The sequence below is a fragment of the Petaurus breviceps genome, unplaced genomic scaffold, assembly GCF_028583685.1.
Source record: "Petaurus breviceps papuanus isolate PSGF00001 unplaced genomic scaffold, PetGlider_PUasm1.0 174, whole genome shotgun sequence".
Lineage (NCBI taxonomy): Eukaryota > Metazoa > Chordata > Mammalia > Diprotodontia > Petauridae > Petaurus > Petaurus breviceps.
The window spans coordinates 16,228,054-16,245,208 of NW_027185761.1; positions in this window are offsets into that span (position 1 = coordinate 16,228,054).

Genomic DNA, 17,155 nt, shown 5'->3' on the forward strand with positions numbered 1-17,155 from the left:
GGCAAATTCGGCTTTTTAAGGCATTCCTCTCCTCATTGCCTTTTTGAGCCTCTTTTGCCATTTGAGTTAGTCTGTTTTTTAAGGTGTTATTTTCCTCAGTCAGGCTGTTGACTCTCATTTAGTAATTTTCTTGCATCGTTCTCATTTCTCTTCCCAATTTTTCCTCCACTTCTCTTATCTGCTTCTTAAGGTCCTCTATGGCCTGTAACCAGCTCGTATTTTCCTTTGAAGCTTTTGGTGCAGTTCTGACTTCACTGTCTTCCTCCTGTTTCATGCTTTGATCCTTTTTGTCCCCAAAATAGGAATCTAATGTTGTATTCTTCTGTCTGCTTTGTTTTCTTTGTCTGGTCATGTCGTCCACTTGACCCCTGGGCTTTTTGCCACAGTAGGACTCTGCCACCAGACAGGGGAGCTTTCATCCCAAATGCTGGGGGTTTCTCAGCTGCTGGAGGTATTAGATGGGTGCCCTCTCTGAGGCCTCCACATGCTCTGGCAAGCTGGTCACACACCCCAGGACCTCCACCCTAGACTGCAATCCATATCCAAGCAGGTTAAAGCAAGATCGATTACCCCTCAGACTGGCCGCTTGGTCCCCCTACAGTCTGCAGGCCAGGAGCTGAAACTGCCATGTGGTGCTGGCTGGCTGTGCCTGGCCTCTCAGCTGCTTCTCGTCCTAGGGGCAAAAACTGATGCACTCCCACCTACTGGTCCCAAAGTCCACACTGCACTGACCTCTAACTTTGTCCTTCACATCTATGTGTTGATGAATCTGGAAACTGCCACAGCTGCTGGTGATCTGGAGTCCCTCCAGCTCTGAGGCTAAAACCTCCAGCTCACGAGGCCTGGGCTCTGCTCCTAGAGCACTGCACTGGCCGATTCCTGCCGACCTGCCGGGCTGTCCTCAGCGGGAAGTTAGCTTCTCTGTGTCATTTTGTGAGTTTGTTTAGAGTCCCCTTTTTAAATGGATTAGGGAAGGTGGAAGCTGGAGCCAGGTGGAGGTCCTGCTTCTACTCTGCCATCTTGTATCTGCCCTCTGTTCTTTATTTCTCACATATACTCCATTGTCAAGATTTGTCAGTCACAAAATTTGTTCACTATGTATCTGCCCCCTTCTGCCTTCATCACCTCTTGATGTTCTTTGCTTCTTTAGGCAATCAGGTTTAAGTGACTTGCCCAGAGTCACACAGCTACTAAGTGTCTGAGGTCAGATTTGAACACAGGTCCTCCCTATTCCAGGGCTGGTGCTCTAGCTACTGTGCCACCAAGTTTCCCCCCTTTGCAGTAACTTCTTAACTGGGCTCCTTGCTTCCAGTGTGTTGCTTCTTTAATCCATCCTGCACACACCTTCCATGAACACAATCCTGACCATGTCACTCCCTTGCTCAAGAAGCTTCTGCTTCTCCCTCTTGTCTCTAGGATCAAACTCTGTTTTTTAAAGTCCTTCATGATTTGGCTCCCATCTGCCTTTCCAGGCTTACTGCATGTCACTCTCCTTCCTGAATTTTATGTTCTGCCAATCCAACCTGCTAGCTCTTTTCTGTACTGGATCTTCCGTCTCCTATCTCCATTCCTTTGCTTATGCTGTTCCCCCATGCCTGGAATGCCATTCCTCCCCACCTTCCTGTCCTAGCTTCCTTTAAAGCTCAGTTCTAATGATGCCTCCTATTCTGATTCCCCCAGTAACTAGTGTTCTTTCCATGGAAACAACTTTGTCTTCATTTTGTATTTCATTTTCTACGTACATGTCATTTCTCTCCAGTGGTACTCCCACCATCTTCCTGCCATGCTTTGTCTTTGCTATTACAAGGTTCTCCATCTCCTGCCAAGTTCTCCTAATTGGGAGAATCCATCACCTCTAGCTGCCCCAGTTAGTTCAGAAGGCGGCATAAATAAGCAGGGCCACATTCAATATTTTAAAGTTATATTACTGGAGATATATTACTCTTTTTTGGGTCTTCTTGGTGCATAGAAATATTCATGTTTCTTGATGATTTTCTAGTTCATAATATAATTTCTTTTTTAAAAAAGAATGTAAGTTTCTTGAGGGCAGGGATTGTTTTACTTTTGTCTTTGCATTCCAAGCACCCAGCACATAGTAGGTGCATAATAAATGCTTTTCAAATGAATGAATAAATGAATGCATTATTAACCCAGCTCCAAACCATCATTGACTCTTTACTGCCTACAGAATAAAGTCCAGGCTCCTTAGTATATATAGCATTTAAGGTGTTCCTCCATAATCTGGTCCTAACCTACTTTTCTTTCCGTATTTCTTACTCTTCCTATTTGAACTCTGTGGTCGAGACAAAATCTCCCTCTTACCGCTTACCGAGCCTTGAACCTGCCACATTCATCCCTGCTTCCACAGCTTTCCTGAGGCCTGCAGTGTCGTTCTCCCCCATGTCATCAACATCTCAGCCATTCTTCAAGGACTAGCTCAAATACTGGCTCTTCAGTGAGGACTTCCCTGATCATCTTAGTCAGAAAGTGTCTCTCTTTCTTTTTAGCTCCTATGCCACTCCTCAAAAAAAAAAATGACATTAAAATAAAAAAAATAGGCCCCCAGATCCAGAGATGGAAGAGATCTCTGAGGCCATCTAGGATGACTCTCTCATTTTACAGACTAGGAAACTCAATCCCATGTTGGTTAGGGGACTTGTCCAAGTTTTCAGAGGTAGTAAGCATTATCGACAGAATTTGAACCCAGGTCCGCAGCCTCCAGAGCCAGGGCTCTTTTCAACTGGACCATACTGACTCTAATATGGGTTGTTTCCCCTGTAGAACATAAACTCTTTGAAGGTAAGCATCATTTCTTTCTTCCTTCTTTCCTTCCTTGTATTTTTCACACTCTAGTGCTTTGAATATAGAAAATTTTTTTCTTTTTTCTTTCTTTTTTTTTTTTGGTTTTTGGAGGGGGGAAGTCAGGGCAATTGGGGTTAAGTGACTTGCCCAAGGTCACACAGCTAGTAAATGTTAAGTGTCTGAGGCTGGATTTGAACTCAGGTCCTCCTGACTGACTCCAGGGCCAGTGCTCTATTCACTGTGCCACCTAGCCACCCGGAATATAGCAAATTCTTAATAAATATTTGTTGAATTTATCTGTGTACATGTATTATCCCATATATATTGTAAGCTTCTGAATGAATGAAAAGACATTATTGAGCACATACTATTTGCTGGGCATTGTGCTAAGTGTAAACAAATATAGCAAGACAGTCTCTGTCCTTAAGAAACTTCCATTCTATTAGAGAAAATATTATGTGATATTATGTGTATATATATATATATATATACACACATAAACAAGGGTAAAGGGGGAGTGTTTTGGAAATTAGACTGAGACTTAAGTGTCTGTATATAAAGAAACATTTAGCACAGTGTCTTGAAAACAGTTAACTTCAACGAACCTTTATTAAGTACCTACTAAATACAAGACACTAGGGCAAATGCAAAATTTAAATTAAAAAAAAAAAAAGATGGAAGTGCCTGTGTGCGATTGGAGAGGAAAGGATTTTGGGAAGAAGTAGCATTTAAGCTGGGTTTTGAAGGATTTTAACAGTCAACCAGCATTTTTTCAGCACTTCAGCATTTCAGCTAGGCACCTAGCTAAGCACTGAAAATGCTCAATACAAATAGACAGTCCCTGCCCTCAAGGGGTTTCCATTCTAAAGGAGAAAGACTACTCCTAAAAGGAAGCTAGAAAGGCTGGGAGGAGACCAAGGTCCCCAAACCCAGGGAGTGGTAAAGTCCCCAGGGAAGACTGCAGGGGAAGGCAAGCTGGCTAGCCTGCTAGCCCTCTTTAACTAGAAGTTCTGGGCAGCTGTCTGGTCAGAGGGAGAGGCCACAGGGTGAGTGGGGAATTCCAAGACATGAATCCCAGGGTTGGCATGAGCTTCGAGATGTAGAGATTTCTGGGGCATGGTCAAGAAATCCACTTCGAAGCCTGGATAGGAAGGAGAAGGAACCTCGGTGGAATGGTGGAATAGAGTTGGTTGGTCTAGAGAAGAGGAGACTGAGGGAGACCTGGTGCTCCCTTCTGGCATTAAAAGGGCTATCATGTGGAAAAGGGTTGAATTTGTTCTGTTTGACCCTAGGGAGAGGAAGTACCATATATAACTGATGTCAGGGAAAATCTCCTGATAATTAGAGCTGTTTAAAGTGGGCTGGGCTCCCTGAAATGGGTGGGCATTCCCTCCTAGGAGATCTTCAACACGCCTTGTATGACCAGTTGTTACATATCATACCAGGAAGTGGGGGGAGAGGGTTCAGGTAGGGGTTGAACTTGGTGGCTTCTGAGGCCCCTTCCCACTCTAAATTCCACGATTCTATGAATTAGGGAGCAGTGGGGGGAGGGGGAAAGGACTCATGCTCCGAAGTCCAGATTAGGATGAAGACAGGACATGGATGGGTAATAGCAAGAAAGCCTGTTTGGCTGGGGTGTGAAGTATGAGAAGGGGAGTGATGTCAGATAAGACTAGAAAGATATGTTAGCATGGGGTGGAGGGCTTTGAAGGCCAGGTTAAGGAGTCTGGGCAGTACTGTCTTCCCCAGGCAGTAGAGGGCTCAACAAATATATACCTTTGTTGCTGCTGATACAGACAAGCTGTCTTTACACATTTAATTTATGGATTCAAACCCCAAAGCTCTTCTGACTGTATGGTGCAGAAGAAAGAGAGCCTGGGATCTGGACAGGATACTTAGTACTTAGTGCCCGTGTGTCTTTGAATGAGTCCCTCCATTCTTTTTGGCCTCAGTTTACTCATCTGTAAAATGAGGGAGTCAGGTTACATGATCTCTAAAGTTCTCTCCAGCTTGAAATCCTGTGATTGATCCTTTAACACCATCACAAACCAGAACCTTAATCTCTTGGTTGTTGTTTTTTCCCCCAAAGGGATTCTCTTGTTAACAGAACTGACTTGTGTAGCAGAAGGAATACTGGATTTTGTTTCAGGGGACAGGGGTATAAAGGGGAGAGGGTGTGAATGCCTCAAGCCCATCCCTACTGCCAAAGACCCCAGAGCTCAGCTCTCCTGGAGTTGTGTCTTGGGGTTCTAGTCCCCTAAGGGGAAGGCTGAATCCCAGAATGGGCACGCTTGTGTGGAGGGAGGTTAGTGCTGCCCTCTCCAATGCTCAGGGCTCAAGAGACTCTCTGCAGTGCCTAGGATGCATTTCCCTGGGCATCTGCTGAATGCTTGGGCTGAATGGTTTGGCTTCTGTGCTGGGGGAGGTATTCTGGGTTAAACCCTGGGAGCTCAGGCTTCCCTGGGCATGGCTCACAGGACACTGACAGAGTCACAGCTCCCCCTTGCGGGAAGTGAGAGCCGCCTGGGTGCCAAAGGTTCTGGAATTGATCTAAGTCCCACTAGGGCACAGGCAGGGTCAAGCTGGAGACCTCTACCCTTGGCTCCCCTTACATCCCTTTAAGAATGGCTGTTTGTCCCGGGTCTCTTCTCTCCATTGTCTGACTTAAGGGGTGCAGAAGGGAGGAGAAAGCCCCTGCAGCTCAAAGTGGTCTTCCAGAAAGGCAGAGAGGCAAACAGAAGAAAAAATTGATATGGTGAAATGAGAACTGGATTTGGAGCTGGACAACCTGGGTTCAAACCCTTCTCTGCTGGGACCACGGGTAAGTAGATCCCCTGACTTCTCTGGCCCTCATTGGTGCAATGAAGGTTTGGAGTCAGTGACCTCCAAGGTCCTTGGACAACACAAAATCCTAGGATTGCCTTTCCTCTCCATCTCCCATTTCCAAATCAGAGTCCCTAGTTAACCACAGCACAGTCCTGGAACTCCCGGGAGGCCCTTGGGTAGTTCACCTAAACACCTCTGATATCTTCCAGTTTCCTTGATGCTCCTGAGTCCCCGAATCTTCTTCAACCCTTTAATTTTCTGGGCTCCTGTGCATGAACATCCCCTTACTTCCACTCTACTCCCACAGAGCCCCCTAAATCTCTGACTCCCTTTAAGATGATGCCTCTGAGAAATCCAAGTCAATAGGATGTCTCTGATCTGTAAGTCCTGTGACCTACCCATATTCCCTTTGGTTTGGTGGACCAGGGGACCCCAGTATCTTTCCAAGTGGCACACACCTGCCTTGGAATATTATCCCCACAGCCCTCTTCTCCAGAACCTGCTCAGATAGGGGGCTTTAGAAATCGCAAGGGCTGGAGCCTGTCGCCCAGCCCCGTAGAAGCAGAAGCAAGGACAAGCTGTCTGGGGGGGGGGGGGGCTGTAGGCTGCTTAGACAGGTGGGAAACACTAACTCTTCTTCCATATTCTTCCCTCTTCTCCTGCACCCTCGCTTCTTAACCCCTACAGAACATTGTGTCACTCTTTCCTTCATCCCCAGGATATACGCACGGGAGGTCCTGGGGACTACCTTGCCTCCCTTCATGGGTCTCTGAGACAAGCGCCTGGGTGTTAGTCCACAGCCTGACGCTTCTGGCTGGGACAAACATTCTCCACAGGGCAGACAGCATTGCCGCACATCCCCACAGACATGGGTGTTATTATGTTATGTCTCCAGAGTTCTGGCCCAGATCTGGGGCAGCGGGGTGCTTATATCTCCTGCAGAGCAGGGAACTGAATGGGCTTGGAATTCCTCCACTGCCTCACACTGTGAGCTTCTGGACAACGAGGACATTTTTTGGGGGGCTTTCTTTGTATCTACAGTATTTAGCACAGTGCTTGGCACAGAGGGTAGGGGTTTAATAAATGCTAATTGACTGACCCTAAGAGCATGAGTATTGGATACAGCATCTACTACTACCACCCAAGACTGGGGAATCTGTTTTACCTGGGAAGGGGGTAAGTGTATGGCATGGGGTGTGTGTGTGTGTGTGTGTGTGTGTGTGTGTGTGAAGCCAACATGAGAATGCACAGCATGTCAGAGCTCCAAGGGACTGATTCTGGGGGTCTTCTAGCTCAATCCCCTCATTTTATAGATGAGAAAGCTAGAGTCCCAAGAGATGGTTGGGTCATGTAGCTGATCTGTGACAGAGCTGGGCCTCAGCCTCCTGACTCCCAGTTTGTCCTTTTCCATCGTGCCTCCAGATTTCCAGTCTAGAGGTTCTCAACCCTCTTGTGAGCCCTTGTGATCCCAGGCAGTCTGGTGAAGCTTATGGACTCTTCCAGAATCATGTTTTTAAATGGATAAAATGAAATAGGATTACAAAGGAAATCAGTCTAAGGAAGTGAAGTTATCAAAATATTAAAAACACAAGTTCGCCAACTGCCCACGTGACTTCATCCTCCACAAGAATTTACCCCAGGGATGCGATTTTACTCAGAGTCGTTGAGTATCTTGTAGCGAGTGGTTCAGCTATTCCCAGTTTTGGTTTTGCAACTGATTGAGGCACCTCCCATTATTTCTAGGGGTGCTGTGAAATACTCCAAACAAAATTCACTCTCATTCAGTGTTTTACATGATGTAATGACGTTTAGGAAGCCTGGGAAGTGGGGATGTTTTGTAAGTGAAAATAGAGGAGGTCTCATGAATGCCAGGACAACTAGGTAGTGCAGGGGATAAAGCTCCAGGCCTGGAGTCAGGAAGACCTGAATTCAAATCCTGCTGTGTGTGATCCTGGACTTAATACTGTTTGTCTCAGTTTCTTTATCTGTAAAATGAGCTGGAGAAGGAAATGGCAAACCTCTCCAGTATCTTTGCCAAGAAAACCTTTAATGGAGTCACAAAGAGGTGGACATGACTGAAACAACTGAACAACCCATAAATGCCCAAAAGATGGGACTTTGGAAAGGTTAGAATCATAGTATTACAAATGGAAGGGACCTTAGGAGTCATATAATCTTATTGGGAACTTCCTCCTTCCTCCTTCCCTTTCACAAACAATTATTGAATGCCTGCTTTGTGTAGAACACTGAAATACCAAGATAAATGACACGTTGATGGCTGTCACGTAGCTGACATTCTGCCTCTGAAGGACTTATGTGGCCTGACAATTTGTGATTCGTGTGACCATCGTTAACAACGGTCAACAAGCATTTATGAAACACTGATTGAGTGCTGGGTACTGTGCTTAATGCTGAGGATATAAAGAAAGGTGAAAACAGACAAGAAAACCATCCCTGCCCTCAAGGAGCTTACAGTCTAATGGGAGAGATAACATGGAAACAACTACGTACACTACACACAAGTTACAGACAGGATAAACTGGAGATCGTCTCAGAGGGAAGGTACTCACTCTACAGGGGAGTCAGGAGAGGTTTCTCGTAGAAGGTGTGGGTTTGGCTGGGACTAGAAGGAAGTCAAAGAAGTGAAGAGATGGAGATGAGGAGGGAAAGAATTCCAGACAAGGGGCTCAGCCTGGAGTCAGGAGATGGAGTGGTGGGTAGTAGGTATATAGCAAGGAGTCCAATGTTGCTGGATCACAGAGTTCTTGGGGGTGAGTAGAAAAGTGTAGAAAGACTAGAAAGGAAGAAGGAGGTCAGGCCACAAAAGATTTCGAATACTAAACAGAGAATTTTATATTTGCTTCTGGAGAGGATAGTCATTGGAGTTTATTGAGTGGGGGCTGGGAAAGTGACATTTATCAGACCTGTGCTATAAGATCAATTTCACAGTTAAATGGAGTATGGATTGGGGGCAGCTAGGTGGCGCAGTGAATAGAGCACCGGCTCTGGAGTCAGGAGGACCTGGGTTCGGATCTGGCCTCAGACACTTAACACAAAAAATATTCATGTGACCTTGGGCAAGTCACTTAACCCCAATTGCCCTCCAAAAAGCAAAACAAAAAAAAAACATGGAGTATGGATTGGAGCTGGGGAAATTTTAAATAGGGAGACCAACCATCAGGGTATTGCAGTAGTCCAGGTGTGAAGTAATAAAAAGGGAATGTGTACAAGAAAGGTTACCCTGGGTAAGTCATCTAACATCTCTGTGCCTTAGTTTCACCATCTGTGAAATTGGAATGGTGATAAACACCTCCTAGAGTTATTTTGGAGGTAAAATGAGATTGTGTAATGTACTTTGCAAACCTTAAAATTCTATATAAATATGAATCATGACATTGTCATTTGGGGAGTTTGTAGGAGTGAAATGATTGACCTTGGTTTTGGTCCAATACTATTTTTTCCTTCAGGAAGCAATGTTGCAAGCAAGGCATGGCATCTCTGTGGGTCAGCACTAGCATTAATATCATATAGCTTGCAACAGGTCCAGGGGCCTGCTAATACATATCCCTCCATTCATTATCAGCCCATCAGATGGAGTGAAAGTAATTGTGGGGACTCAGGGTGTTATGGTGCCATGAGAGGTACCCAGTAAATAGTGTCACCAGGTTCTACGTGCAAATTTCTGGGAGAAGTGGGGGAGGGCAGAACTCTGGAAGGAAATAGTGAAGATCTGAATGGAAATGGGGATTTGGGTAATTGGAGCTCCAGCATGCCCATTTATTTTATCTGGATGTCTGTGGTATTCTTACAACCAAAAGCAGTATTTGCAAGACTCCTTCTAAGTCAAAGACAAATAGTCTTCAATCATGTTCAACTCCAAGGCCATCTATATGTCTTATAACTTCAAGAGGTATCAAAGGATGAGGCATTTGGAATCTTAGGGCCTTTATTTCCTTCTCTGTGAAGATAGGGTTGGACTGGACCATCTTTAACATTCCTTTCTGGTCTATGATGCTGACTGTGAAACTGGTCAAATTAAAAAGGTGTGTGGGCTTGAAATTAAGGTATCAGTGTTATTAATGGAAAGAGTTTTATACTTGAAGTTAGGGACAGACCTGGGTTTGAATTCTGTTGATGCTCCTCGGTCACATCCACTTGGCAAAACCTGACCCCTATAAGGTCCAGTAGAGTGTCTTGTGGTCCCTTCATGTGGACCTATCTCTAAAGTTCCACTGGATACAAATCCGGATTATAAATTTCATAAATTTATATATACATAAAATGCTTAGTGACTGAAAATATCAAGAGTCGAAGTGTGTCAGGGGCTCCTTGAATAAACGCTATTGTGTAGAAAAGTCATCCCCTGAAGAAGGTTGGAATCTTTAAGTTTTCCTGTCAATGTTCCAACATCAATAAGTGTGGCCTTTGGTTTGCCAAGATTCTATGACACAAAATCACTTCTGGGCCATCAGACTCAATTATTTGGCTCTTTTACCTCTAACAATAAAGCAGGTTTTCAATAGCAGGATACCCAGCCCACTTCTGTATCATAAATCCAATCTAAAAGGTTGGGGGAAGAGTGTGCTGCTGTCAGTCCAAGAAAGAACAGTCCACTGTACTGTTAGGGCTATTTACACAAATACTATTAAATGCATTCCTGAGAGGCAGCTGGGCATCAACGGATAGGAAACCAGCTTCAGAATTGGAAAGGCCAGGGTTGGAATCACTTCTCTGACATTTACTTATAGCTAAATCCTAGACAAGTTATTGAATCTGGTAACTCTTAAAGCATCTATAATTTTGCAGAATGACTGTTGATCTGCATTGGCAGTCACCTGCAAAATCACATCTGGACATAAAAGAATGAACTATATTACTCCATAGAAGTACTGTTTAAATATGCTATTTCTGTGTTTTAGTATAGACAGTAATAGTAGCATTTTTTGATCTTGTTACAAGAATTCTCTTCAAAATATTTCCCCAAATCCTTTGGTACATTTGCAGGACTTACAGAATCACAGAATTTGAGAGTGAAAAGGACACCAGCAACCATCTAGTTCCATTCATATCCAAAAGGAATCTCCACCATAGTATATGTTTTAAGTGGTCATACAGTTTCTGTCTGAAGATTTCCAAGGAGGTCGATTATCTCACACTTGCTTTTCCTAAAATTCAAATTTATTATTTTCATTTCCAAATTCTCTCCCTCCCTCTAATCTGTACCCCACCCATTGAGAAGGCAAGACTTGCATGCCATTATACATATGAAATCATGCAAAACATTCTTCTTTTTCTCCTCCTCCTCCGATAATTTGCTCCATATTCCCCTAATTTATTCATTATATCACCTTTTATGTCTAAATTGTGTACCTATTTTGAGCTTATTTTGGTAGATAGTGTGAGTTGCTGGTCTATGCCAAGTTTCTGCCAGACTGCTTTCCAGTTTTCCCAGCAGTTTAGATCAATTATTGAGTTCCTGCCCTAATAGCTGGGATCTTTGGGTTTATCAAACGCTAGATTACTGTGCTCATTTGCTTCTGTATATTGTACCTTATCTATTCTATTCTATCAACCACTCCATTTCTTGTTCAGTATCAAATTGTTTCAATGATTACAGCTTTTTAGTATGGTTTGAGATCTAATTATATTAGACTTCCTTCATATTTTTAAAAATTCCTTTGATATTCTTAATCTCTTGTTTCTCCAGATTAATTTTGTTTTTTCTATCCCTATAAAGTAATTCTTTGATAGTTTGATTAATATAGCATTGAATAAATAAATTAATTTAGGTATTATTGTCAGGTTTTTTATATTGGCTCCGCTTACTCATAAGAAATTAATTATTTTATACTGTCTGCAGTTATTTTAAATGGAATTTCTCTATCTCTTCCTGCTGCTGCGTTGTGTGGGTTTATTGTATATCCTTCAACTTTGCTGAAATTGTTAATTGCTTTGAGCAATTTTTTAGTTGACTCTAGATTCTCTTAAGTATACCATTATATCATCTGCAAAAATTTATAGTTCTGTTTCCTCATTGCCTATTTTATTCCTTTAACTTTCGCCTCCATCTTATTGCTATAGCTAGCATTTTTAGTACAATATTAAGTAACAATGGTGATAAAGGACATCTTTGTTTCACCCTTGATCTTATTAGAAAAGCTTCTAATTTATCCCTACCACAGATAATGCTTGCTCTTGGTTTTTGAGATTATGTATTATTATTATTTTTGGAGGGGGGGGCAGGGCAATTGGGGTTAAGTGACTTGCCCAAGGTCACATGGCTAGTAAGTGTTAAGTGTCTGAGGCTGGATTTGAACTCAGGTCCTCCTGACTCCAGGGCCGGTGCTCTATTCACTGCACCACCTAGCCGTCCCCTGACTATTATTTTAAGAAAAACTCCACTTATTCCCATACTTTCTAATGCTTTAAACAGAAATGGGTGTTGTATTTTGTCAAAAACTTTTTCTGCATCTATTGAAATAGCATATGGTTTTTGTTGTTTTTGTTATTGGTATGGTCAATTATGTTTATAGTTTTCCTAATATTGAAACAGCCCTGCATTCCTGGTAGAAATCTCACCTAATCATAGCGTATGATGTTTATCATATATTGTTGACATTTCCTTTCTAGTATTTGATTTAAAACTTTTGCATTAATACTAATTAGAGAAATTGGGTTAGAGTTTCCTTATTTCTTTTGCTCTCCCTATTTTAGGTATCAAAACCATATTTGTGTCAGAGAAGAAATTTGGTAGAACTCCTTCTTTACCTATTTTTTCAAACAGTTTATATAGTATTGGAATTAATTACTCTTTAAATGTTTGATAGGATTTGCTTTTGTAAAAGCATCTGGTCCTGGGTTCCCTGGACCCCCTCTTTGGAAGCTTGTTCAATTTCTTTCTCTAATATTAGGTTATCAAAGTATTCTATTTCCTCTTCTGCTAATCTGAGTAATTTATATTTTTGTACCTATTCATTCATCTCATTTAGATTTACATTTTTGTACCTATTCATTCATCTCATTTAGATGGTCAGTTTTACTGGCATATATTTGGGCAAAATTGCTCCTAATAATTGCTTTAATGTCATCTTCATTGGTTGTACATTCACCCTTTTCATTTGTGATACTAGTAATTTGATTTTCTTCTTTTACAAAACATCAAATTAGTCAATGGTTTATCTATTTTTTTTTCATGAAACCAGTTCCTAGTTTTATTTATTTGTTCATTTTATTTTTTGTTTAATTTTCAATTTTGTTAAACTCTCCTTTGATTTTTGGGATTTCTATTTTGGTGTTTGAGGATTTTTGTAGATTTTTTCCTATTTTTTAAAGTTGCTTGACCAATTCATCGTTCTGCTCCTTCTCTCTTTAATAGATGACAGTATTTAGAGATATACATTTCCCCTTAAGCACTGCTTTGGATGCATTCCCATAAATTTTGGTATATTGTCTCATTTTTATCATTATCTTTAATGAAATTGTTTCTATAATTTGTTCTTGAGAGTTGGAAAATCACTTCAGAATAAGATCTCACTCATTCTTTAAGATTTAGTTTCCAATTAATTTTTAATGTATGCTTCAGAGACCCTTCACTGAATATAATTTTTATTGCATTGTGGTCTAAAAGGATGTATTTAATATTCCTCCTTTTCTACATTTGTTGGTGAGGTTTTTATGCTTGAATATATAGTTACTTTTTGTTAAAATGCCATGAACAGTTGAAAAATAGGTATACTTCTTTCTACTCCCGTTATTTACCAGATATCAATCATATATAACTTTGCTAAAATTCTATTCATCTCTTTAACTTTTTTCCTGTTTAATTTGAGGTTAGACTTATTTATGTCTGAAATGGTTAAGGTACCCAACAGTATTTTTTTTGACAGTATAGATGGTATATTTTTATATACTGCATAGACAGTATAGTTTTACTATTCCTATAACTCACTTAATTTTTTAATTCTATTTTTGGTGCATATATTTGGTATTATTGATATTAATTCATTGTGGCTTTTTTTTTTTAGCAAAATGTAGTTTTTCTGATCTTTTTTTTAAAATTAGGTTTATTTTTACTTTTGCTTTGTCTGAGATCATGATTGCTTACTCCCCTACCTTTTTTATTTCACCTGAAGCATAATAGATTCTATTACAGCTTTTTATTTTAATTGTATCTTTCTATTTCAAGTGTTTCTTGTAAACAACATATTGGATCCTGGTTTCTAATCTATTCTATCTTCTGTTTTATGAGTAAGTTCATTCTATTCACATTCAGTTATGATAACTAATTGTGTATTTCCCTCCATCCTATACTTTTACAATTGTTCTTTTTAAAAATCCTGTCCCCTCCGTGAGTCTGCTTTGCTCCTGACCACTACTATCCATAATCTGCCCTCCCTCTTCTTTGCTCTCCCCCGCCAATCCCCTTCTCTTCCAAACTCCCTGTTGGGTAAATTTCTGTACCCAAGTATACATGTGTGTATACTCCTCCCTCCTCGAACCAGTTCAAATGAGAATTAATTTCAAGTACTGCTTGATCCCTTTCCCCCTCCATTGTATAGACTTTTCCTTACACTGTCATTTGAGATAATTTCCCCCATTCCTCCTCTTGTTTTCTTCTTCAGGAGAGTTCCTCTTTCTCACCCTTCCATTTTCTCTTGCGATCATCCCAACATGACTCACACCCATGCCCTCTAAGTAAACACCTTCTAACTGCCCTAGTGATGATAGTTTTTGGGGTTACATGTATCATTTTCCCATATAGGAATGTAAACAGTTTCACCTTGTTTAGTCCCTTTATGACTTCTTACTCGTGTTTACCTTTGTAGGCTTCTCTTTAGTCTTGTATTTGTATATCAAAATTTCTATATAGCTCTGGTCTTTACATCAGAATTACTTGAATGTCCTCAATTTCATTAAATATCCATTTTTCCCCCTGGAGGATTATACTCAATTTGGATAGATAGGTCATTCTTGGTTGCAATCCTAGTTTCTCTGCCTTTCAGAATATCACATTCCATTTTTATTTGGGGGGCGGAGCCAAGATGGAAGAGTAGAAGCACAAACTTGGCGTGGGCTCCTGCTCCAACCACTTCCAATACTTGCATGGAGCAGAAGGAAGACAGCAAAGTCAGAACTCCTGCATCAAAAGCATCCAAGAAAAATATGAATTGGTTACAGGCCATGGAGGAGATCAAGAAGGATTCTGAAAGTCAAGTAAGAGAAGTGGAGGAAAAATTGGGAAGAGAAATGAGAATGATGCAAGAAAATCATGAAAAGTGATTCAACACCCTGCTAAAGGAGACCCAAAAATACACTGAAGAAAATAACACCTTAAAAAAGACTGACTCAAATGGCAAAAGAGGCCCAAAAAGCCAGTGAGGAGAAGATTGCCTTAAAAAGTCAAATTTGCCAGATGAAAAAGGAATTTCAAGAACTCACTGAAGAGAATAAGTCCTTCAAAATTAGATTGGAGCAATGGGAACTTTATGAGAAATCAAGATACTATAAAACAGATCCAAGCAAATGAAAAAATAGAAGGCAATATGAAATATCTCTTTAGAAAAACCACTGACCTGGAAAATATATCGAGGAGAGATAATTTAAAAATTATTGGACTACCTGAAAGCCATGATCAAAAAAAGAGCCTAGACACCATCTTTCAAGAAATTCTCAAGGAAAATTGCCCTGATATGCCAGAACCAGAGGGCAAAATAGAAATGGAAAGAATTCACTGATGGCATTTTGAAAAAGATATCAAAAAGAAAACTCCTAGGAATATTAAAGCCAAATTTCAAAGTTCCCAGGTCAAGGAGAAAATACTGCAAGCAGTCAGGAAGAAACAATTTGAGTATTGTGGAAACACAATCAGGATAACACAAGACCTAGCAGCTTCTACATTAAGGGATCAAAGGGCTTGGAATATGATATTCTGGAGGTCAAAGGAGCTAGGACTAAAACCAAGAATCACCTACCCAGCAAAACTGAATATAATGCTACAGGAGAAAATATGGTCATTCAATGAAATGGAGGATTTTCAAGCATTCTTGATGAAAAAACCAGACCTGAACAGAAAATTTGACTTTCAAATACAAGAGGCAAGAGAAACATGAGAAGGTAAATAGGGAAAAGAAATCATAAGGAACTTATTAAAGTTGAACTATTTACATTCCTACATGGAAAAATGATAATTGTAACTCATAAGACTTTTCTCAGTATGAGGATAGTTGAAGGGAATATATATGTATATGTATGTATAGGAGGGTGTATGTATATATAAATATGTATGTAAGTGTGGGCATATGTATGTTCATGTATACGTAGACAGAGGGCACAGGGTGAGTTGAATATGAAGGAATGATATCTAAAAATAAAATTAAGAGGTGAGAGGAATTTATTGAGAGGAGAAAGGGAGAGATAGATTAGGGTAGATTATCTCATCTGTTGCAATGGAGGGGAAGAACTGGAAGGCAAAAGGGAATGGGACAACCTTATTCTCATTGAATTTGGCTTAAGGAGGGAATAACATACACATTCACTTGTATATCTTATGCTACAGGAAAATAAGGGGATAGAGGATAAGAGGGGATGATAGAAGGGAGGGCAGATTGGGGAAGAGGGTAGTTAGAAGCAAACATTTTTGAAAAGGGAGAGGGTCAAAGGAGAAAATAAGAGTAAAAGTGGGGGGAGGGATAGGATGGAGGGAAAGTCTTTCACAATATAAAAACTATGGAAATGATTTGGGTAACTACACATGTACAACCTATACTGAATTGCTTATCTTCCCAGTGGAGGTGGGTGAGGAGGGAAGAAGGGAAAAAATCTGGAGCTCAGTTTTAAACACAAATGTTTAAAAAAATGTTGTTTTTTTTACATGCAACTGGGAAATAAGATATACAGGCACTGAGGTATAGAAATCCACCTTGCCCTACTAGAAAGTTATGGGGGTGATGGGGGAGGATATAAGAGAGAACAGATTGGGGGAAGGAGTATTCAGTAGGCTTGCTATTTTGGGGTGGGGGTAGGGGAGAGACGGGGAGAAAAATTGTAACTCAAAATCTTGTGGAAATGAATGTTGAAAACTAAAAAATAAATTAAAAAAAAAATCATATTCCAAGCCCTCCACAACTTGAAAGTTGTAGCTGCTAAATCTTGTGTGATCTTGACTATGGCTCCACATTTTTTCTTCCAGCAATTTTCTCCTTGACCAGGAAGCTCTGGATTTTAGCAATATTCCTGAGTTTTCATTTTGGGATCTCTTTTAGGACATAACTAATGGATTCTTTCAAATTTCTACTTTGCTGTCTTATTCTAAGATACTTATATAATTTTTTGATATATGATTTCTTTCTTTTTTTTTTTTTTTATTATCATGGCCTTCAAGTAATCCAATAATTCTTAAATGACCTCTCCTCAATTTATTTTCCAGGTCATTTTTTTTTTTTTTGATATTTCAAGTTCTTTTTTTTATCCTTTTGCCCATTTGTTGCATTCATGTCTGAGTTTTAAGTTTTTGGTGCTTCCACTGTGG